Source organism: Hydra vulgaris, chromosome 09, assembly GCF_038396675.1.
Source record: "Hydra vulgaris chromosome 09, alternate assembly HydraT2T_AEP".
NCBI classification, from domain to species: domain Eukaryota; kingdom Metazoa; phylum Cnidaria; class Hydrozoa; order Anthoathecata; family Hydridae; genus Hydra; species Hydra vulgaris.
This window is the reverse complement of record NC_088928.1, coordinates 18,332,561-18,359,056: the sequence shown is the minus strand read 5'-3', so window position 1 is coordinate 18,359,056 and position 26,496 is coordinate 18,332,561. Positions and strand designations below refer to the sequence as shown.

Genomic DNA, 26,496 nt, shown 5'->3' with positions numbered 1-26,496 from the left:
GAACATATAATATGTAAATAAGGAATCGTAAGATGTAATTGAGAAGATAAAAGTTGTAATTGAGAAAAGTTTATAATATAGATTATCAGAAAGAAGTTCTTTGTACTTTAAATTTTTTTGCCTTAATTTACCTTGTAATTTAAGATTAAATCCTAATTTGACCTAGGTGGCCATGTGGGTTAGTTTTCAATAAATAATAATATATTATCAATAAAATAAAAAAATGACGAAAAAGCCATTTGTGGTTTTGGTGGTAGCTCAAAAAAAGGGTTAGTTAGAACTTTCTTTTTTTTTTTTTTTGTGAAAAATTCATTTGAGAAATCAGATAAATAATAAATAAAACACAAATAATATATTTACAAAAAAGTGTAAAGATATAAATTGAATTTTAAAAATGTCACTATAAATTTTTTTAATATGCAGTTAAACACATCATTGTAATGAAATCATTACCAAATCATTGTAATATTCATTTTAAACACAGTTACCCTTGGGCATCTTCCATATTTAAAATCGTTGTGTAATGCTTCGTAGTTTGTTGAGCAGCACGTGCACAATCACCTCTTATTAATTTATTTTTTGCCACAGTACCCATTTTTTCCAAATACTGTATTCATTGTTCCACAACCCCAGCACCGAATACAGATGGAATGCGAGTCGCATTTTTAACGTTAATTTTAATTTTAGACCAGATTGTTTCCACCGGGTTAAAGATTGGACTGTCCTAAGCGTTACAACGGAGCTGGAGAATTTTTAAACACCTTTTCTAAACGAGAGTAACATTGAGCATTGTCTGTTACGATCACCAAATCTTTTAAAAGACTCCCGAATGTAACCCACTGATGAAAAACTTTGCTCTTATTTCCTGTTTGCATTTTTCTACAAAAAAGATTAAAATTTGTTTTATCAATGCTCATTCCGTAAGCTTGTTCTCTTCAAATCAAAAATGCAATCCACAATGACTGAAGAAAGCCTTACTAACCTTATAACGATTTCAATTGAAAACGACCTTGCCAAGACTTTATCGTACGAATATGTCATCTCTAGTTTCGCAAAGAAGAAAGCCTGCAAAGTGAAATTAGTGTTATCTGACTAGTCTTCATAATCAACATTTTATTGATGAAATATAATTCCATTCATTTTAAATTGTATTTTTATTTTCGTTTTATCATATATAACCAAGTTCAAATAAAGAGTGTTTACATTCAGCGATAGTTACTATAAAAATAATTATTATTTTCATTCAATTGTAATGTGATAGTAGACATACGGACGATAAACAGTGAAATTCATGCTTAATTTAATATACCCAGGAATCCAAAGTTTGGGGGCACCGAACAAAAATTGACCCTGGACACCACAAAGTCTCTGTGCGGGCCAAGTTATATAATCGTTATTTTAGCATTTTGTTTTTTTATGTGTACTTTATAATGTTTATTTTCTTTCGTCATTGTAAAAAGTTTATGAGTTTATTTTATCTTATCATTGTAAGAAGTTTATTGATGCTTTTATAAGAATATATTTACAAGCATTTGAGCGTTCAAATAGTGTTCAAAACGTTTAAAAATGTGACTTTCGGTGCAAACGCTTGTTGGGAAGCTCACTAATAAGAGGTTAAAAAGAGGTTTGGCAGTAGTCCATGCTTTACAATTGTAAATCAAACTTTAACAAAAACTATTATCGGGTCAAACAATCTCTATTATGAAACAAAATAAACAATATCGTAAGCATTATAATCTGAATATATCTTTTACATAAAAAATAAAATACATTTTAGTTAAAAAATTTCGTTCTTCAACTAAAATCTGAACTAAATATAAATTGAATATATCTTATAATAAAGAAATAAAATACATTGTACTCAAAAAATTTCTTTCTTTGAATAGAATCTACTTGAATACAGCTTGGCAACTTTTTTTTAACACCGAAGCCTTGACAACGATCGTTACGTTGTATTGGCTGTCATTTTGTAGGTTGCTGTCGAAACTCAACGGTTTTTTTTTTAATTTCAAGCGCCCATTAAACTTTAAAATGATAAAAACCAGTAAAACAGTCTGTTCATCACTAAAAAGTGTCATCGACGAGATTGTGTACCTAAAATAATCTTATAAAATGAAATAGAAATGCTTCATAACCAAACGCGGTTTCTAATAAGCGTTTATTATTTTGCTTTCCAAAGTTTTATGAATTTCTTTTTTTCGTTTTTTTTGTTTTTTAAATAAAGTAGTCATTTAATTGGAAACATTAATCTGTAGTTTCACTTTGAAAAATTGGTAAAATATTTTCAGAGATTTTTATGTGTGATCGTGTTCTCGTCATTCTACAACAACAGTAGTAAAAAAGCCAAATAAATAAACAGTGCAGCAGTAGTGACAGTCCAGCTGTTATCCTATATATCACGAAATCATCTATCCAATCCCACATTCTTATTATATCTAAAAAATTAAAAAACAATAAAAGACAAAAAAAAAGTATTTTTGCATCTTTATATTTATCTAATTATAAACCCATTAAAACTCAAAAAACCATAAATTGTTAGTATCGTTTGAATAATTTACTAAATTTCAAGAGCGGCTTGTACAATTACGGAGATCTTTACTTCATTATTATTATTTTTTTTTATTTTTTTTTAGTTACTTCATGAATTTGTTGTTTTTTTTTGAATTTTTAACAAGACTAAAAAAAAGTTTTTTTGAATTAGTAACGAGTATTATAATGTTAATGTAATGTTAATATTAACGAGTAATGCTTTTTAAGAAAACTATTTAAGCATTTTTCTTTATCGCAAATATTGCCAAAGCTGCCATTGAACCTAAAACAACTCGATTCTAAAACAAGAGCTCTAACTACAAGGTAACGGTTTATCAAATCAGTGGATAAGATGAAAGTAAAAAGTTTAGTTTAATGTGAATTTGCTGTTTTGGATGCTGAAACTATTAAAGAAAGAATGAAGAAAAGTAAGTAATATATATTTTTAGAGAAATAAATATAACATCGTAGAGTTTGTGTTACAAATAAACGTTTATGATTTCATATTACTTTAAGCTGTATATTGCAATTTAACTCCTGGTGACGAAGATATGGCACAAAATAAACTTAAGTAGTATAATTACGAAGAAATTTAATGAACAAAAAACTAATACAGAATAGTAATCAAAATGATTATTTTCTACTTTCGGGATTTAAATGATACTTTCTCGCCATGACGACGTATCTGGTCTACTGGATAAAAATTCATAAATTTCATAAAGAACAATCCTAAATAAACATACTTTAATTCAGATATACTAGTATTTTATTCATTGCCATCTAAACCATTTAAATTCGGCTTGGGGTAGTATTAAAAGTTAATTAAAAACACTTTATCGCCAACAGAAACATGTTGCATGGCTTATTAAATTTTAAACATCGTTTTTTATCATGCCAAGTTTCTATTAAGTAAAATAAATATTCTTAATATATATCAACTTCATATTTTTAATGTATTGTGTTTTATGCTTAAATGTAAAACTCACAAATCTCCGATTTCTTTTCACAATTTATAATCTTTATATATATTTAAGTTTGTTTTGTTTGATTATTAATACTATTATGAAATCTTTTATCGTAATTTATATATACGCAATCTTTTATCTTAACATATATATATATATTTACTTTCGTTACTTAACTTTTTTTTTTGTATTATATATTTAGGACACATATGTATTATTTTAGATACATCTTATATTTTATACTAATGATTTCTGATATTTTAATTACATATATGAACATTTATTTTGTACATTCAAATTTTGTTATGTAAATTTGAATTTGACTGGTTTAAGTATTATTTTGTTCGTACAGCAAATAATATGTATCTATCTGTTAAATTCACGTGATTTTTACGGATAACAACGATAATTTTGTATTGGTATATATTATTTATGTGTATAATTTATATTTATTTATGATCTTCCGCGAGTATCCGCGTTTTTATTAAAAAGTTGACAAAATTTTTGATTTTTGTTGTAGGTGTTTTACGTAATTTATTCATTCTTTTATTGTAAAACTTATTTTGAATAAAAAAAATTTTAAATTAAAAAAAAAACCAACAGTTCTATTAAGCTAATAACTTAATATTTCACGACCAGGAGATAATCCTCTGATAAGGGTGGTAGCTCTCCAATCAAGATAAAAGGGGTCTTGGATCAAACCAAGAAACGAAAGTAAAAGAACTATTTGCTTTTGCAATTAACCTAGTCAATTTGCTCAATATTGACAATATTGAGCAAATTGTCATTGATAAAGAAGTTGTAATCAATGATTTGAAATTGAAACTTAAAATACTAAAGAAAAAAAGGTCTGTTTAAAAGACACTAACAGATACACTAACTTTGCAGCAGACTCAGCTAAGCCAGGATTGCAAACTAGCATACCTTTTGTTAGTACAATTTCTGCAAATGCTAAAGCAACAGAAAAAAAGCTGAAAAATGCATATTTTCAATAGGACAAAATAAAATTGTTTGAAGTTAATATGCATCAGTTAAACTGTAAAGCTGCTGAGGAAATATGGTGAACTTAAAAATTAGACAAAGAGAACATTTTGCTTGGGTGTATTTATAGACCTCCTCTTAAACAGAACAATGATTCTATCACATGCTTAAACCTTGAATGTTTAGTGGTATATGCTTAGCCTAAGATTTCAATTTTAACAAATTAACATGGAATTAAGGTGTAGCATACACACCTGTAAGCACCACTTCATCATTGCTGCTTATTATCAAAGATCACTATATTCTTTCCAAGAAATTCATTTTCCATTACTCTGCAATTCAAGCAGAAAATATAAATTTTTTTTAAATTTAATACTGACCGAATCGTCCAACCGCTTACGCAACATCGAGCTTCTTCCTCCACTTTACGATACCTCCAACCAATACCACCTCTCTATTGAATGGCATCTAGCTACCACCGATACTATAAAAAGACCTCTTTTTGTGCGGTCGAATTTGAACTATAAATTCGCAGACTTCAAAAATCTAAATCTCAACATAAAAAAAATGACTGGGATGTTTTTTTTATTTCCAAGAACACATCATAATGTTTAGATGTTTTTTTCATTGAGAATAACCGTTTTGTGTAAATAAACCGTTTGTGTAATAAATGGATACCTTGTAGTAAGAAATTAATTCGCAAAATTCAACCACCCTTGAATGAATGATCAGCTACGTAATCTAATTGCAAAAAAAAAATTTTTATGAATTTTTTTCCAGCAAGCCAGAATCCGAATAAAATCAATTCAGTTTTGATAACGCCTGTACCGTGCAAAGTCTTGGAACGAATCATTTCGGACACAATTTTAAATTATTTATACAACGACCAAAGTTTTCTCATTGCAGAACAACAACCCAGGTTTGTTAAGAATAAATCCTGTGTTACTAACCTTTTGGAATCTATTAATATTATTTCTTCATCTGTGGCATATAAGAAATGTGTTGATATTATTTTTCTCAACTTTGTCAAGCCGTTTGACACTGTGCTACATCAACGTCTGATGCACAAACTTGAAGCATTTGGTATCACTGTAAAAGTGCTTTGCTGTATTGGTAACTTTCTTACTAATTGAAACTAGAGAGTTGTTCTTGGCGAGTGTGAGTCCAGCTGGGCAGACGTAACTAGTTGTATACCAACTAGTTACGTCTGTCTTGGATTCACTTTTGTTTGTTCCTTATATAAAGAATATTACCGTCAGTTATTACTCACTTCCCTTGTAAGTTGTATGCGAATGACTGCAAAATTATAGCTCAAATTAAAGATGCTTCAGATTCGGACAAGTTACAGCTAGATTTAAATGCTATTACGGAATGGTCTGAAAAATGGTACATGAAGCTGAACCACAAAAAACGCAAAGTGATACATATGGGGGAAAAAAATAATAATAATCACGTGTTTAATGCTGCAACTTGCCATAAATATTTCGAATTCTGAAAAGGAGCATAATTTCGGCATTATCATTAAATCGAATGCATCTAAAGCTATTATCATTTTAGAATGGATGAAAAACTCATTTATCAGTTGAGAAAACAAACTATGAAAAAAGTTATACACAGTTTATTTCAGACCGCATTTAGAATTTGTAACTCTAGCGTGTGAATTTTCAAAATCAGCTGTATAAGGCTTTAAAGGTTTTCAGAAAAAAGCTAAAAAAGCACCTCAGAGTCTAAAACAATTCCGCTTAGAAGAACACTAGCACCTTCTTAATTTAGACACTTTAACAGCCAGAAGAACGCATTTTGATCGTATTTAACATTTTAAAATTAAAAATAAAATTAATAGGGTAACTGGGATGTTAAAGCATTGATCGCAGACCCTAAAGTATGGTCAACGTAAACGTTTACGCCGAGAAATAACTGATAATTGAAGAGTACACGGGAAAAAAAGTCACATTTAAAAAGTTTTAAAAAAGTATATATTAATCATTTATAAAAGTTTTCACATTTTAATCCATTTATTCAACTAAAAAAAAAAAAAAATTGAAAACTACAAGTTTTTTATAATTTTACAAAGTTAGGTTAGGTGTCACTCATATAGTTGAAAACTAGTCATTGGAGTGACACCTAAATAAAATAAACAAACAAAATAATAACAAAAGCAAGTGTAAATTAAATTAATTTAAAAATAATAATAATAACGATAAAGCTATAACAAATTAAATAATGTCAAAAATTATGAAAACACTCAATTAATAACAACAGCAAACAAAAAGAAAAATAATTAGCAAAACGGCACAAATAAAAATAAACTTTACGCAAACCAAAAGGCAAAACATAAAAGCTACAAAATGAAAGCAAAAACTACAAAACGAAAACGCAAACACAAAAATTTCTTAAAAAAAAAATAATAATAATAATTTTTTGTTATTTTTGGCGAAAAGATAGGTGTAAAAAAGTTGGTAGCGACTTAGTACAAATCGATGTTCGGATTTTCTTTCGTTATTTTTTTTAAGTGTTAATTTTGAGTATTTACTTTTTAAGTGTATCTTTGTTTTTTTGTTTTATATAAGGCATAGAAGTAAATTAGAAAGGCATATAAGGCATAGAAGTAAATTAGAAAAAATTATTTCTTTTATATAATAAACATTTTTAATAAAATATTTGCAACTTTCATTAAAAAATTTTTTCCTAATTTTATACAAAGACTTTAAAAGTTTTAAGAAAGTATTTATGAATCATAAATGATTCATAAATACTTTCTTGAAACTTTTTAAATGCGACTATGCCGTTTTTTCCCGTGTACTCTTCAATTGTAAAATGTGTCACAATTTTTTCACTAATAGAGTTTCAAATCCTCGGAACAACCTTCCCAATAATGTTGTTTTACAAACTTTGGCAAATCTTAGAATCCATTGCAATAGGTTTATAGATAAAACAACTTAACTATTACATAGAATGTACAACCTGCTTACACTGAAAATAGCATGGCTTGTATTCATGCTCTGCTTCAGGAGTTATCTCCTTGCATTTAAATATATACTAATACACATATTATCATCACTGTGGTGTTTGTTGAAAAAAGTAATCAATCTTTTGATGATGCGATTATTTTTATACAATCTTTGGTTAATTGCCAGTCCCGCCGGAACAACAAAAGGTTCACACAAGAACTTTTTTTTTCAAATTTGCTTTTGCGCTTTATTTTACATTTTTTGGATCATTTTTTAGATTATTTGAGTAAAATCCAGCATTAGAATTTTTATTTGTAAGTTTAAATGTAAAATATGGCTCATCATCGATGACAAAATCAAGGTTTTTGAATTCGCGACAAATTCTTTGACACTTCAGTTTAAACTGCTCAAACTGTTTATCAGTGTTTCCCAGTTTGCACTTTTGCCAATGTTTGCAAATTCTTTTGACGCACTTAAGCCAGTTTGCACTTATAAAATTCGCACTTATTCAGCCTCCCGATATCTTGAATAGGCGATATTTAAATTGACCGGCCGCGGTGCAGTAGTTAGAACACCTGCTTTAGAAATAAGAGATTCAGTGTGCAAAGCGAGCTCTGAGCGTATTTTGTGCCATCGGTAAGAAATGAGGCGTGAACTTCCAAGGTAAATGCTCTTACGCGGTGCTCTATGACAAGACCCTTATATTTTCTTGAGGCAACTAATACAAAAAGTTAAAAAAAATTTATTATATGTATCCACTGAAGCTCTTAAACGTACGTATATAAGTTAAAAGTACGTGTAAAAGTTTCGGTGGAAACCGGCACAAAATTAAATTTGTTTTTATAAAAGACGTCTTTAATTAAATTTCAAACTACATTTGAAGTTTATCTTCTATACTCTTGTTAAAATTACTGAGTAAAAAAGTTTTATACATCTTCTATAAGTTTCTACGGAAACCTGCGTAAAATTAAATTTGTTTTTATAAAAGATTTAAATTTCTTTACATTTAAAGTAAATGCGTAAAATTAATTATAATAATTACAGGATACTTCATTCTGACTTGATTAACTAAATATTTTTGGCTCACTGGAAAAGTAAAGAAGTCAAACCAAGCGTTTTACTGGAATTATTTAAAAATCCACTTTTAATCTGTGGGTTTAACAAGATGTTAAACCCACAGATTAAAAGTGATGTTGGAAGATGTTGCAAGGGTTAAAAATTACTTTTTATTTTCATAGTAGTTCTTTAACGAAATAAGAAAATAAGAAAGTTTAAGGATTTAATAATGAAAATTAATAAGTCAATCAAAAGTATTAAATTCTGCATAATTTTGCGTAAATAAATAAAAAGATTTTTTTTTAATTTTGGTATATTTATAAAAGGGTTTCCCTCTAAATTTACCAAAAACTAATTAAAGAATTAGAAAGTCTATAACTGTAAAATCCCCTACGTTCGGTCATTTAAGTTTTGCACATTCATATCTCTGACATGAATTAACGTTTGTTCAATTTCTTTTTTTTTTTTGAATTATACAGAAAACTCATTAATTTATATTGTAAAAATAAAAGAATGAAAGTAAAAGCTAGCATTCGAAATTTTAATTCAAATAAGAACAGCTAATTAGACCAAATTTTTGATACCATTTCATAATTTCGGTCACTATATTCATTTCTATCAGTATTTTCTTCGCTTATTTACTTCGTTTGTTTTGCTGTTTAATAATAAATAGTCAACATATATATACATTTGTGTGTGTGTATGTGTGTGTATATAGGGGAGAGGGGGTATTTTTAGGACAGGGGTACTTTAGGACAATGCGAATAATCCAAAATATACTAACTCTTCGACAAAGTTGAAGATATTTGTCGACTGAAAATACTTTCACACGTAAGCGTTATTGGATTTCTTTCACAAAAGCAGTCAGGTAGCTTTTCTACAAACGTTTTTTGATTTTTGATATTTTTTCTAATTTTTTGATTCTTAATTATAAAGATTTACAAAGAAATTTACTCCACCCAAGAAATTAGTTTTTGCATTTTTAGTGAAAGGGATATGCTCTGCATTATAAATAAAAAATTCAACGATAAAACATAAATTCTTCACAAAAAAATGTTTCTTGAGATCAGGGTTGAGGCAGCATTGGACGATTTTCACGGGGCACATTGGGACGCGTTGCGCGGATCATAACAAACTTATCGTCAATCAAAATTATTTTAAGTTTAAAAATGGTGCGCAATTATAAAAAGAAATGTGAAAGATTTATATACGACGAAGTTTTAAAAATTGCAGTAAAACATGTTTTTGATAAAACAATGAGGTTAAGAGAAGCTACAGGTGTAATTGGGTACTCTAAAAGTACGTTAGCTTACAAAATAAAAACGCTCAGATATCGAAATAAATCGAAAAGTGATAACTTTTCAAGAAGGAGCTATGTTTGAAAAATATGTTAAAATCATCAAAAACAAAATATAGTTTAACTTATTACCAAGCTAGAAATTTAGCATATGAATATACTATGGAGCCGAAATAAAATTGCTGGCATTGAATGGATGAAAGGATTTATGATAAGACACAAAAAGCTTTCTCTGCGCAAACCAGAAAATACAAGTCTATCAAGCGCAACAAGTTTTAACCGTCAAAATGGGAATGAATTTCAAATCAACTTACAGAGAATACTCTGTAAGTCAAAATATTCTCCAGAACCCATATTTAACATAGACGAAACAAGTGTCATGACTGTCGGCAGGCACCAAATGTCATAGCTCAGCGTGGTCAAAAGCAAGTTGGTCAAAACTCTCAGCTGAAAGAGGGCAGCATGAAATGACAGCATAACGATAAAAGCCATTGTACTATTAATTCAATCAACTTTTGCAGAGAAAATGGAATTGTTTTACTTACATTCCCACCACATGGTACACAAAAACTTTAACCTCTTGATGTTTCAGTATTGGGTCCTTTTAAATAAAAACTTTCTGCATCTCAAAATGACTGGTTGTTTAAACACCCAAGAAGAACTATAACAGTTAATGATTTAGCCAATATAGTAACCCCTCCATTTAGTAGTTCATTTACACCAAATAATATTACTGCAGGGTTCAAAAAATGTGGTATTTTTCCTTTTTCAAGAAATGCATTTACAAATGAAGAATTTGACTATTTAGAGATACTAAACCGAAGCCTTAATTGCATTTCTTATCAGTCTGGTAATAATGACAATAATAAAAAAAGCTACGTTGATTTTAAAACTTCAAATGTTAGTGATCATTCGATAGTAAAAACTTTTAAAGCTACTGTACCAAATAATGAGTCACTTAATGCATATAAAAACTCAACTGATGAGCCGTTACAGCCATCTACACCAGTTTTATATCCTTAAATGATTAGACAATTCTCAAAAGCACCTCCAAGAAAGAAAGCACCAAGAGGCAGAAAAAAGGAAGATCAAGAATTTTAACAGACACACCAGAAAGACCACCGAAACGGAATCTTTAACTTACACAAAACAGAAAATATTTAACAAGCGTATCAACCCCAAAAAAGACAAGCCTGTTGTATACGCAGAAAAGTTGAAAACAGAAGCATGGAGATTTTTGTTTAGTCCAATTTAACTTTTGATTGAAGAATTGAAGAAATAAATGAAAATATTTTGGTTGTTAATTTGCCTAATAAAAAAGTAGGATTTAATATTTTTTACTTTCCTGATATACAAAATAAGTGGTTGGTACCAATTGCAGAAGTCTTAGCTAAACTTTCTATTCCAAACAATGCAGAAAGCATGTCGAGAGATTCTGGTTTTAAACATTGTTGAATGTTTCAACATTTAAACATTGTTGAATGTTATGAATTCTCTCAATTTGAACCAAAAGAAAAATTTCATGTTTATTTACATCCGCTTTGTATTCACACTCTTTATTTTTTTTATTAATATCTTTTTATTAATAAGAGTGATATGTGATTGAATAGCATTTTTTATTTTAGTTTATTTGAGTATAAAAAAAAAAATCATTAATGGTTTGAGATCTTCATAAGAATAATTATGTTACTCCTAATAATTCTGTTGATTCTGTTATTGTTAATAATTACTGCTAAACAAAAAAATTAGGATTTAAGAAACATTTTTTGTCTTTTTATTATATTTCCTAAAGTGCCCCCTCATGTGGGGTAGTTTTGGACAATAGGTAACTTCGGTTTTAAGAAGAAAAAAAAACTATAATTTATTTGAACTAGCTCGACTTAGCTTTTTTTTTGAAGAACGAGACCCTAAATAACCAGCAAAAAATTTAATTTTTTGTCCTAATGTGCCCCCCTCTCCCCTATAAATATATATATATATATATATATATATGTACAAGAAAAAAATATGTTTGTAGAACAAAGAAGACAGTAAAATCTTGTCAATAAGCACCATTTTTTTATATATAAAACATAAAGTTTTCTTTTTTACAATGATCTTTATAAAATAATAAATTAAACAGAAGAGGCTCAAGACGAAAATGACAATACGTCACTGCAATCTTTTTATAGAGCCCCTATATATATTTTTTATGAAATATCGATATTAATTTAAATACTCTAATGGCATAAAACTGCTTCGCTAATCAAATAAAAATAAAAATAAATGAAAAAATCAAATAACTTGAGAGTTTCTCAAGCCCAAATGAATCTCAAGTTTTAGAATTTCTTTTTTTATTAGAAACTTAAATGAACTTAATGACTTTGCCATACATTTGAATCCTTTTTGATAACTGTTCCATATATTTGGTCCTCGATATGAAATGCTATTCAGTATATTTATTAAAGTTTTGCAGCAGTTTATATGTTTTACTTATATTTTCTCTTATATAATAGTTTTCATTTCTATTTATTTCAAACTTGTTAATTAAGTTTTCAGGAGAGAGAGATTTTTGTTGAATCGATACATAAAAATTAACATAAAATTTCTAACTAATTTATCATTTAAGATAAGGTGAGTCAACTTAACAGGAAGAATTTCTTTTTGTATTATGGAATAATATATAGTTTGTTTTCTCTAAGTTAAGTAAGAGTTAATTAGTCCTAAACCAATTATTTACTTTATTTAGTTACCAAGCCCTAAACCAATTATTTACTTTATTTAATTTATTATTTATATCTGCTTATAATTTCTTAATATCATTGCTAGTAAGATATATACTTGTATCATAACCAAATGTGACTGAATTCAGTTTTAAAGACGCATTGCAAAAATCATTTATATAAATTAAAAACAGGAGTGAACCAAGAATAGATCCATCGGGGACTCCACATAGAACATTCAATACTCCAGATTGTATATTACATAAACATTGTTTTCTATCGGTAATTTAACTTTTAATCCAATTGTAAGTTTTATTACTCAGAGCCAAAGACACCGAGGGGCCAGGATTTAATAATTATACGCTAGTGCATTAGCTTACCTATTAGGATGCAACGGTCTACTGTATCAAACACTTTTGATAAGCCAATAAAAACTCCTAAAGTTAATTTGTTTTGTTTAAAACCATTAGTTATTCGACTAACTAATTCAATGATTGCATGTTAAGTTAAGAGGTTTTTTTAAAATTTAAACTAGTTTGGGCAAAATAGTTTATTTTTTGTGAAGTGATTTTCAAGAGACTGTTATAAATAACACGTTCGAAAAGTTTTGAAAACACAGAAAGTATTGATATAGGTCTATAGTTAGTTATGTCCGAATGTTCATTTCATTTTAATATAGGAATTATTTTTGCAATTTAAGTCCATCAGGGAAAACGTGTTTCGGACCACGTTTTTTTACGATGAAGTTTGCATTTAATGAGTTTAATGAAATCTATAATCAGGAGTTTTATTTTTTAGAAATTTACTATAGAGTTTTTGCTTATTTTTTGACCATTTTATTAGCGATCATCCATCCGCGGATTAGTAACTGCTTTTGTCTTAATTTGTATGTCCTCTTGATGATAGATTTCATTAAAATACTCTAGAAATTTATCTTAAAAATTATTGAAACCTTTGTTAGTGTCCTGACATCTATATACGTAGAACCACGTTTCTTGTTTTAGTCTAACTGATAATTCATCAGTATTATTAGTCCAATACTAATAATGAAATATCAAAGTAAGAAATTTTGGTAACGCTATTAAAATCATAAAGTCATAAAATATTGTCTATTGCTGATGCCAAAGTTGTTGACACTCACGTTGGTTTATTAATTGCTGACATCTCATTAAATTTAAGAAGCATATCAAATAAAGATTTTCGGTTAACTTAAAACATCGAGGTTCACATCTCCAATAACAAATAACTTTTTTTTATTTATTTATTTTTTCAATTGCATTTTTGGTGAAAGTTTCAAATGGTTTGATTTTGGTGAAAGTTTCATGATTTGATACCACTTGGTGGGCGATAAACGCATCTAATTAAAATGTTTCTACGTGTTTTATTTATGATTTTAATAAATAGGCATTTCATAATAATCGTTTTAGAAGCGCAATTTTTTATCTAATAAGTTTATTAAATAAGTTTATAAAATGGGAAGTTAAAAATAGAATTTAATTCAAGAGAATTTTCAAGTCGCTGAAAGTGCTACGACGTCGAACGTGTAACTTATAAAATTTAAAAACTCTTTAAGTTTTTCAAAATTTTGCTACACGTTTCTAATGTTTATATGTAAAACTGAAAAAGAACAATGATCGTTTATTTTTTTTAAATCAAAAGGATCAATAAAGTGTGTCAATTAAGTTCATTTAAGTGTCCTGGAAAATGTTTATGTTTTCTTCAGACAGGTTATTTATAAGGTTACCCTCAAAAGGGTCTACATTTTCAAAATGCGTAGCCATTTTTAACGAATAATTTTAAAAGATTCCAAAAACAATCTTTACATAAAAACAATGAATTAAATCAAAACTTTAAAAAAACTTACTCGTTTCTTAGACGATATTTCGTCTAATTTTTTTTACCCGTGAACTTTGGGAAGTAAGACGAGAAAACTTTGATTTTTGCTTTAATGCATTTTATATTCTGCCGGAACAAATTTGTTCCTACGGCTTTATTTTGATGTTAGAAAAATATCAAAGTAAAGCAATATTGCGAAATTTTAAGGGGTTTTACGGTTTATTTTCTAGCTTTTTTTAAAAACTTAAGTTAAGTTCAAATTAGGTTTTTACAGTAGTGTTATAATTAAAAAAAGACGTTTTAGAGTAAAAATAATTTAAATTTCTTTTCGTTCATACATTTTATCTAACTTTTTACGAAAGCTGTTTAGTACCCCCTTTCTTTAAAGATTTTCAAAAAATATTTTTATGCATGATTTTTTAACCTAAGTTTTTTCGTCTGACTTCCCGAACTTGGCGACGAAAAATTGTCTAACTCGTTTCTGTGCATCAAATTAACAGCTGCGCTACGGTTTACTTTTTCATTTACGTGCATCGCGTTAACCCGTTAACAGTCCATGCCGTAATATTACGCAAACTTAAAGTTGTTTTTAAATGTCCATGCCGTAATATTTTGAAAACTAAAAGTGGTTCCCAAATGTCATTGCCGTAATATTACGGTTTTATGCATCTCCTTATGTTTCCTTCTTGTTTATCAGTAATTATTCTTCTACTTGTCACAAAATTTATTATTACATAATTACATAATTACATAATTACAGAACTTTTGTTTCACTTTTACGCTTGTTCACTTTAATTTTAAATATGACAAATAAGAAAGTTATTTCAGTGCACAAATAGTTATCAAAAAGTAAATATTTACTCACGAAAAGATAGAAAATTATACATTTGATGAATCAATAATGAAAAGATATATTTAATGAATGATTAATAAAAAATGATAATAAAAGACTAATGCTCAAAAAAGGTGCGTGGTATACCACGCACCGGTATGTTACAATCATAATGTTCGAAAAGATTTAAGATGTGAATGTGTAGAATATGATGTAGGACTTTGTGCAGTACCATGTTTTTCCAAATATCATACAAAAAATGAATATCAGTGAACACATTTTTAAAATTTTGTTAAAAAACTTACGTAAAAGGGTTGTAAAATCAATTTTTAATCACCACTTTGCAACGCTTCACACCAACACGATGACACTTAGGCTGTCAACTGACCTCAAGAGGTGGAGTGTTGCCAAATGCAAAAAGTATTATGCTCTCTTACAAAATTCTCAAAATATTTGAGTGTTCCTAGGTAGATGGCGTCCCTAGGAGAACCAGTGTCCCCTATATATTATTAAACTTGAATAATAAGATTTTGAAGTGTTTAATTATGTTAAAAACAGTAAAAAACTTTCTTTTTTTTTATTACTAAAAAAATACGATGATTTGAAAAACACGGGACATTTAGAGACCAAAAAGTTCTTTTCGTATTTTTCGAGTCGTAAAACTATAACCTTCATTTATAAAAATATTGTAACCTTTTAATTTCTTTGCTTTTTCTAAAATTCTTTTTTTGTCTTTCTAATTTTAATATCTTTCTCAATTCCAAGCTGTACGTTAAAAAGTTGCCTCATTTTTTCTTTAGTTATATCCCAATCTTTTTCATCGCTCGTTTTAATAACCTCACCGATTCTTAGGTTATTTCATTTGATTCTTCAGGGTCATTATCTATGCTCGTTGGTTTAGGTTTGGTATGGTCCGAAGATATTTTTCCCTGCATTTTTCTGACATTAGTTAAATCTTCACAAACCTTTTTTTTTTTTTGCCTGCTTTAGCTTTGTCTTCACATATACCACCAACATAACTCAATCATGGATTTATTTCGTCTAGTTTGCGTCGAACATCTTCAAAACTTGTTTGAAAATCATCAAACTTTTGATTTATGCTTGATATTTATTCTCGAAAAATAATAAAATTGTTTTTTTTTTGTAGATTTAGCATTTTTCTCATCATAACAATGGAAACAAATTCTTCCGCTTTTGTCATTCCAGATAAATAATTAACACACAACAATTTATTTTATTATAAATTGTTGTGTGTTAATTTGTAATAACTTGGCGTCCGTTCACCACAACGCCAAATTATTACAAATTAAATATTTTAATAATACTTCTCAACACCACAAATTTATAATCCAAATATCACGAGGCAATAACATATTGCAATATAACAAATATAACAATTTAACAAATCATGAAAATTAGATTTCTAATGTTATTTTATAATAATATTATGAAACAAAATCGTCTTACTCAATTTCAAAAAAAAAATTTTAATTAACTACTTTGATACAAAAAATCCATTTCTCTCAGTTTTGAGTTTCATCATTCTATCAATTTCGAGTAACTATAATGTAGAAACGTCTAAAGTGTTTTGACAAAGATTACGTGATTTCCGATTTTAATAGTTTTTATTTAATCTTTTTTGTTAATAAGTTGTTAATTATTCGTCCATATAACCCCAATAGTATGGTTCAGCGAGGTAATTTGTTAAAATCAAAACACACGTGTATTTTCGTTATTTATTCTTAAAAGACTGAAGTTACGTACGTGGCAACAAACCTTAGACGATTTTTCGGACAGTAAAATTGTCTAACGTTGGTCGCCTATTTGGAAAAAAATATAAATATAAGTTAAGATAACTTGTTTTATAGTAAATTACAATCGCAAAAGGCAGCTAATTTAGATAGAGCTAAGTTCAAGCTACACTTTTGTTCAGAGGCGATTCTACAAATAAAAGGAGGAGGGGGGGTGAATCTCTAAAAAGTACCAGCTGGTTCCTTAAAAAAAGAAAATGTTCTCAAAACTAATATTAATCCGACTGAATTGTGTTAAATACCCAACTAGCCGACTAAATTCGTAAAAAAACTGACTATAACTTGAAAATCATCTTCTTTAGAGGTGAGAGGGGAGTGGAACACCCCCCTCACATACCTGGAGAGTCATACACATACCTGAAGTCAACACATACCTGAAGTCAACACATACCTGAAGTCAACACATACCTGAAGAGTCGCCTCTGCTTTTGTTTAAGATTTGAAAAATTAACCTTTATAATTAAGGAGTGAAGTAATTTTTTGTCGCCTTTCCAAATAACCCCGACATAGGGGCAATTTGGAAACGTAGAACTATATGAATAGTTTTTTATCAAAATATCGATATTTTTAAGCAAATCAACTAAGAATGATATTAAATTTTCTCATTGTAAAGTTTTTTTACGAATGTTTGCTTTATAATTATACTCATATATATTCAGGGAATATAATAAAAACAAACAAAAATCCTAATTAAGGTAAAGTATGTTTAAAATAACTAAAAAATGTGACAATTGAAGGTTTAGTTAAAAATTGAAAAGTTTAATTCTTTTTAAAAAAGACTCCTCATCGTTCTCATCAAACAAATAAAAAAGCCTTCCTCACTTTCAATTAGAATTTAATTAATTAGTTTTTCAAATAGAAGAGCTTTTTTAACTATCATATCTTATCGTATAAAAAATAATAAATTTTATTTTTTTTTCACGATAGATTTCCTTGAAAAAATTGTGCCAATAGATGCTTCATTTAGAATCTTGAATAATAACAATAGAAAACAAATTTGGTAATGATTTTTAAAAACAGCAGTTTCGCCAACGTAGTATGTTTTAGTTTCTTTAAAATTTTCCAGCTTTTTTATTAATACTTTAAGCAAGGTTATTTAATGATGATAATCTTGCTCTTTTATTTAGGGGTGCAAAAAATTATTCAGCTATCTTCTATAATGTCAAAGGAAGCAGTTACATTTTTTGATTTGTTTTTTTATAAGTTATTAAGTCTGATTTTCTATAACTTTTACCTTTTTCGAACTGACAAGAGATATTTGAAACAAGATATCCTTAACAATAATTCATTTTCCTGGTGATACATTGCATCGTTTATGTCTGGGAATTCATTTTCATGTCGCATATCTTTTAGTATGTTTTTAATATATTGGATGTAATGAGTTTCGCTGTTTGACTGTCGAATACTTGACAGTGGTAATTTTGACTTTAGACTATCTTTTTTCAAAAGATATATGGCATACTTTTTAAAATCAGAAATCATGTTTTATTTAGAGATGTTGTCTTGTGACGTTTTGTTCATTAACTGAGACAAAAGATGTGAAAAATTAGAATTTGGTAAAGCTTTTTTTGTTTCCTTCCATCATGTGTTTTCCATTCAGTAAGTATCAACCTCCAATAATGCTTTAAAAGTGTAAAAAAAGCAACAATGGTTGTAATAGATGAGTAGTTTTAGCTGAAAGACAGATAAATGCGATATCATACTCTTCACATGCATTTAGCACTTTTCAGAAAAGTGTGATGATAATTTGACACAAATGGTAATTTTTTTTCCTTCTTTGTTTTGTATTTATGGAATAACTATTTAGAAAAATCAATTTACAATGCAAAAACCATCCACTTTTACTTCTGTTATAATCAAATTTATCTCGTCCGTCTTCCATCAAATATCCCACAATGTTCTGATTTATAAACAATATAAATGGGTAAAATAACTGAGTAACATGTGGTAATTATCCGTATCTAACGAATGTCAACGGACACGGTATTTTACCTGTGTTGGCTGATATACCGTTATGATAACTAAATGGACCTGTCCTTAATGCTTTTTTTTTTTTTTTTTTATTATTATTTCAGTTTACAAAGTCAGTCGTTATACAATAGAATAAACTATTAAAATACTTTTACAAATATATAAATATAGCAGACTAACAATATAAACTAGGTTTCCGAAAGAGGATCACAAGGATCTTGTCATCGGGACCTTATAAAATGTAATAAAATATATAGTTTTTTACATCTTTTTTAATATTTTTTTATTTACAATAATTGTCAAGTGCAAGGTATTATGAAGAATACATATATATTAATCTTTTACACGAGTTAAACTGTAAATAATATAAACTAGCAAAATATTGTAAACAATATAAAATACAAAACGACAGAATTGATTAAAATTTGTGTGACAAAAAGGTTTTTCTAAAAAATTTATATTTCAAAGTTCGTATTTGTTGGTTGGTTTTAAATTGAAGAGATCTTTAAAGACTGGAGGAGATAGATTGTTTTTCCACATATAAACAAAACATAAAATTTTCAAGATGTTGAGTTCATATTTATTTAAAATTCTCATTTCAATAAAGTAAGGTTTATTATTAGAAAAATAATTAGCAAAGTTAATTATGCGAATTGCCCGTTTCTGACAGCGATAAAGACGTTGTAGTTTACTTTTTTCAGTACTTCCCCAGGCAATATTTGCATAGTTTAAGTAACAATAAATAAATGAGAAATAGAGTTGTCTTAAATATATCTTATTGAGATAATTTCGAGCTTTGTACAAAGCTTCAATGTTTTTAGAGACTTTAGAGCATATATAATTAATGTGTTGATTCCAAGTAATGTTCTCATCGAGATAAACACCTAGAAATTTGGAATGAAAAAGTGTCCGTTTAGTTTTTTCGGTGTGTAGTGTTAGTTTATTAGATTTCAACCAGTGGGATAAAGGTTCAAGTTCTTTATTTGCTGTAGCAAAAAGTTCGATAATATCACTCTTAGAGACAAATAAATTAGTATTATCTGCGAACATGATGCTCATCAGATTATTTGCTTTATTTAGATCGTTTATATAGATTAACAAAAGGAGTGGTCAAAGGATTGAACCTTGTGGAACCCCGCATGTTATATTTATACAATTGTTTTGATAGCTGTCATTACCAATAACAAATTGTTTTCTATTCGATAAGTAACTTTTGAACCACCTTAAGACTTGTTTATTTATTCCATAGTATTTCAGCTTTTCCAGGAAAATGTGTTGGTTGACCGTATCGAAGGCTTTCGATAGGTCAATAAAAATACCTAAAGTATATTTTGATTGTTCAAAAGATTTTGAGATTTCATTTACAAATTGGATGATGGCATGTTCCGTTGAGTTATCCTTTTTAAAACCAAACTGATTAGCGTATAGTAAGTTATTTTTGTCAAGATGTTTGTATTCTCTGTTACACATAATTTTTTCTAAAACTTTCGAAAATATAGAAAGCACAGAGATGGGGCGATAGTTTGTTATTTTAGATTGATCGCCCTCTTTATAAATAGGAGTCACTTTAGCAACTTTTAATTGCTCTGGAAAAATTCCTTGTTTAATTGATAAGCTAAAAACTTTAAAGAGAACATCTTTTAATTGCTCGAAACAATCTATAATCACGTTTCCGTTTATTTCATCTGATTTACATGATTTATTCTTTTTAATAGATTTGAATGCCCTTTCAAGTTCTTCAGTTGATAAATCAGAGGACAACTCATCAGAGCATACGCACTTATCCTATGGTAATAAGAAGTCACTAAATAAGGCTTTGGTATTAGGGATCTTAATTGATAGTTTAGGACCTACTTCAGTAAAAAATTTATTAAATTCATGTGATATTGCGTTTGGTTCAAATAACAGTGTTATTTAATCATTTGTGGTAGAAAATGATTTTTTTTTTCCAGTAATTTCCTTCATTATTTCCCAAATGTGCTTTGTGTTATTTTTAAATTTGTTAATTAATTCTGAATAATGATTTTTTTTTTAGTTTTTACGAATTTTCTCAAACAAATATTTATAATTTTTGTAAATTTTTTCGTTTGCAGCTGTTTTTGTTTTAAGAAAAGTTATATACAACTTTTGTTTGATTTTCAATAATTTTTTTAATTCCTTGGTAACCCAAGGAGAGTTCAAACTCTTAGGTTTTGCAATTATTTCGACAAAGGGAAAGTTAGCGTCATATACCGAATATAAAGTTTTAAAAAAAGTTTCATATATGTCATTTGCATTATCATTAATGTTTATAAAACTCCAATTTAGTAAAGATAGCTGGTCTTTGATTGAGTTAAAGTTATTCTGATTAAAAATTCGTTTCTTTATTAATTTTTTTTTGTCAATTTTTTTTTTCTTTATAGGTGTTAATTGTAACGAAAATGGGGAAATGGTCTGTTATATCAGTTTTTAAAATACCTTTTTGCAAGTCAATATTAAAAATATCTGTTGAAATAATGTTATCAATTAGAGTCGCTGAGTTTTTTGTTACTCTAGTAGGTCGATTGATGAGGGAGATTGATCCTGTTTCAAAAGTTGCGTCATAAAAACATTTTACTTTGTAGTCATTATTATAAAGAAAACAATTCATATTAAAGTCCCCAAGTAAAATTTTTTTTTCTTTTCCGCGTCGCCTTTTTTAATAATTTGTTGTAAAAACATGCTTAGGTTTTCGCTCACGCCACCAGGTGGCCGGTAACAACAGCTTATCAATAGGTTTTTTGTTTTTTTGTTTTCGATTTCAATTGTTAAAACTTCTTTATCGCAGTCAGAAACGCTCAACTCACTTTTAAGTATAAGCCTTAGTGTTTCATGTGCGTAAATTAAAATTCCACCACCGTTTGTTTGTTTGTCTCTCTGATGAAATTATGTTAAAGTGCGGGATTTGAAAAGCTCTATTTAGATCTTTTAATGCTTAATCAAGTACAATTGTTAATTTACAATCAATTCTTTTAATAAGCATTCGGCTTTATGCATCCAGCTATTACCTTGTAGGCCTCCTAGGCGAAGACTTAGGGGGTAACAAGTTCTATATGTTGACCAGATTTGCACCCCTTCTTCATCTTTTAGGCTAGCATAGATATTTTTGTAATACATTTTTTCCGGTTTAGGATGTTGAATGTTTGATCATCTTGATTCATTGCATGACTTTTACTTGTGACTCTGTTTTTATGACTAGGCAACTCATTCTAATATCTCCTAATGAGGGTACAGATCTAAAATCTAGTTTTACAGTTCTCCTGCTGATTGTCAAGTTTCCTGAACTGTGTGGTAGCTCTCAGAGAAACTGATTCCACTAGTAGGCTGTAAATATCAGAGCACTAACAGTGCGATTTTGTTCATGGATGGTGTCCATTATTTAAAAGTAATCTGTGTAACTGACTCTAATATATATACATAAATCTCTAACTATATTATTTAGTAGAAAATACAAAGTTTTAAATTTATCTTCATGGAATTTATATGGAGTTATAAAATAACTTGTGCTATAAAAATTCAATGTTTTCAGATGGTCTAAACTTCACTTAAAACACCAATAGTAAAAATTTGAGAAAACCTTATCAACCATAAAAATTAGCATTGTGTTAATAAATTAATATTGTGTTTATATTTAATGTGTTATTTTCATTTTTTTATTTTAAATATAAATTAAGTGTTTTAGCAACATTTCTTGTTGTATGTAAAACTATAACAAGTTGTAGAACATAAAAATAGCAGTGTATGGGAGACCGGGGCTAGTTGGCCGCAGGGGTAAGTTGACGAACTGCGTTTATCTTTAGAGCCTTTCATCAGAAAGTGACAAAAATTACTAAGAAACTTCCTTATTGACCATTTCATCATTCACTGTAGTATTGTCAGGATTCGCGCATGCGCATGGGAGATATTGAGATTTATGCGTTTTTTGGACAAAAACGTAACTTTTAGAACATCGCTTCCTTTTTACTTTACAAAGAAAATATTTAGTCGTATGAAAAAAAATATTGCAAAAGTTCCAGTCACAATTGGTTTACTATATTCAGTCAGACTTTTTTTTCAAAGCTGCCGTTTTTCAGGATCTATAGACTGTTTATTAAAAAAAAAGCATTCGGGGTAAGTTGACAAATTTTTCACGGGGTAAGTTGGCTCATAGCATTTACTATGGAAAAAAATATTTATTTTTATAAAATTATTTTTTTTTTACTTTTTTTTTTTTAACAATATTTAAAATATATATTCTTACAAAAAAATTTAAAAAAAAATTTTTTTAGTTTTTTTTTCACAGATAAAAGGTTACTGTTTGGCTTTTATACGGACTAATATTTGGTACCAGCTAAAAGTAATATTAAATTTTGGGATAAAATTGTTGCAAAAATTAATTTTAAAAAAATTTCTATTAATTTTGCGCTTAATAGGGCATTAATAATCATTTTTATAGTTTGCGCCAACTTACCCCGTGGTGAGGTAAGTTGGCGCAAATTTTTTTTTTTTTTTTGAGGGTCCGGAAAGGCCCCAAGAATTTTTTTTTGTAAATGAATGCAAATTTTATGAGATACCCTAATCCATACTATTTAAGAATACACTTTAATATTTTTAAAAAAAGGTACTGTTCAGGCTACAGAGCTCATAGAGTAAAAACCGAGCCAACTAGCCCCGGTCTCCCCTACTAACTAATTTTCTTTTAAACGATATTTTAGTCTGATTTGTAGAGACCGTTATCAGATGTAAAATGCCAGTTTAAAAACCCTTACAAAATAAAATATTTAAACACCACCTAATTTAAAAACAATTCTCTGTAACAAAAAAATCTAAGTTAATACCAAGTAGCAATTTCGTGGTGATATAAATGATAAAAACAGGATATAAAGAAGAATATGGTGCTGTATGGAGACTGCCATATCATTTTCATATAATACAAAAAGAACAAATCTCTGTTGAACGCCACTCGAGACTCCAAACTCTTTGTGTTCATAATAAGCTATTCAAAAAAAAATGTCTTATTTGCAAATGATTTGCCAGTCTCCATGGGCGCGGGAAGGAATTTTTAATGTTTTAGATAAGACACTTTTACACATTATGCAAACTCAAGTATGTTCATACATATGCCAAATGAGGAGCCCTTGCAAAAATTTGGGATGGCGGAGACCTGGGAACAAATAAGCTCTGAAACGTCTGCTCCCCTGCCCAAACGTGAGGGCACTAAAGTAGTAAAATTTTTAATTTTACTATCGTAAACTAAATTTAAATTTATCGACAAATTTTAAATTTCGTAGAAAAATATTGTAAATTACAAAAGTTATGACCATGCAAATTTTCCGACCTCCTCAAAATGAGGGGGGTGTAAATTTTGCATAGTCATAACTTTTGTAATTTCAAATAATTTTCTACGAAATTTAAAATTTGTCGATAAATTTAAATTTAGTTTACGATAGACGTTTTAGGGCTTTTTTGTTCCCAGGTCTCCGCTATTCCAAATTTTTGCAAGGGCTCCTTATTTGGCATATGTATAAACATACTTGAGTTTGGAGTTTTCACAATGTGGGAAAGTGTCTTATCTGAAACATCAAAAAATCCTTCCCGCGCCCATGCCAGTCTCCATCCAGCACCATATTCTTCTTTATATCGACGAAAGTAAAATCATTGGAATCCTGTAATCACTGGAGAGCACACATAAACCTCAAAATGGTATCAATCCTGAAGAATGCTCACAAATTGGCTCAAGACAAACATGATCTAGGCATATTTGTATCGAATACAATTCGTATCGAACACATTCACAACATTGCGTTACAAAAATGATTGCTTCAATTTAACACCTTCTATACCTGAATACGTGCCAAATATTAGGCGAATAAAAACCGATACCATTGAAGAGGTTAAAATAAACAGCAAATTTTTTCATCATTATTCTTAAAATCGAGCTAAAGACTTTTAAGGGTTCGCTTTAACACCAAATAACTTCAAACTGAAGCGGTTAAATACATAGTTTTAATTTTAAAAATTATAGAGTTTGTTGACTCAGCTGTATCAGTCACTTCTTAAATACAATTCAAGAATGAGATAACAAAAAATCTGCGGTAAATGCTACTGTAGAATTACTGTAGAAAAGCTACCTCAAATAGCAACTGACTTTCGATATCTTGAACTCTCAATGTACCGGGAGAAAAGTTTGAGATATTGAGAGTTCCAGATATGGAGAGGATTTTGGCTCAAATAATTATGTAAGGGACCGGAAATAAAGATCAAGATACACTAAAGTTCGAGATATCGAGTAGTCGAGATATTGAGAGTCAAATGTATTGCAAACCAAAGTTAAAAAATTCTTATTGTACATATATATTCTAAATAAAATTTTTCTCTTTCTTACTTAAATATGCTAATTTATTACTTAAATATGCTAGTTGTTTCAGCTTAATTTTGACGCTCAGCTTATTAATAAAATACAAAATAATATAAAATTAAACTAATTAGTTTTTTAAATAGGACTTATTAAATAATTTTTTTAATGACATTTTGTTTCAATAAGTTGTAATTGCAAACTTACAAACTTCCTATAAATGTTAATGAGTGTTGCTTTGTTAAAAACCGTTACCTAAATCAAAATACAAAAAAAATAAAATACGATAAACGAACAGAAAACTACAATTTAAAAAAATATTCAAAATGAAACAAATAATTAAACAAGAATGACAATGGAAGAGTGACCAGGAAATCTAACATTACTTGGTCACTCTTCCATCAATTTTCTAAAAATGTCAATGAAGCCTAAAAAATTTATTTTAGTATGTGAAGTTACTTATGATGATCATACCCAGCTAGCTCACATACGTTGGTAAAACGTTAGAACAATTTTGCGAGTTACGTTAACACAATATCTGTTCTCAACGTTGTTTTTATATCATTTTGGATGCAAATGCGACGTCATCGGCAACAAAAGTGAGCAAGTTAGAATAATAGAATAGAGAAATGCAGATGCACAGTATGGGTTTTTTCCCAGTATGTTTTTAATGTGAAATGGAGAAATATTTGATACGATCCTATCATATTTACACACAATAGTAATCTTTGTTTTTCTTGTGGTTTGATATCTTATTATTTACAAAAGATTTTATTTAAGGTATTTAATTTCGCACTTGCAAAGTTGGGTTGTATACATTGTATCAACCTTAATCCATATACATTGAATCAAAGTTGGGTTAATTACATTGGATCAACGTTGGGTTAAGATTGTAAAAACAATCATGTTTTGCGATGGTTTTACATACGTTGGCCCATTGTATCTGTGCAAGCTGTTTTAGTTGCGTCGGTATTAAGTCTTTTACCTATATTATTGTTAAAAACATGACACTGGATCAACGTTGGGTTTGCATCGGAAAAAACAGCCGACGTTCGCAATGGTTTTATATGCGTTGGCAAAATGTATGTGTAATAGCTGGGTAAAAATCCATTGTTTAATGGTGTCTAAGATATATGTAAATCCTGTAAACTCTGGTGTCAAATTTCCGCATAACAAACTTGTAGACAGTTTGTTATGCGGAAATTTACTTGAA

General features: G+C 28.6%; 1 long non-coding RNA gene across 1 annotated transcript in view; it reads right to left on the bottom strand.

Moving 5' to 3' along the window:
• Window positions 1–1,712: 1,712 nt before the first annotated feature.
• LOC136084616 (uncharacterized) overlaps window positions 1,713–26,496 on the bottom strand; it is a 29,734-nt gene continuing 4,950 nt past the window's right edge. Inside the window, exons 2-3 of the long non-coding RNA XR_010640686.1 lie at window positions 25,491–25,538; window positions 1,713–2,435 (exon numbers count right to left, since the gene is read on the bottom strand). This is a non-coding gene — a long non-coding RNA (uncharacterized LOC136084616). The remainder of the gene's footprint in view (window positions 2,436–25,490; window positions 25,539–26,496) is intronic.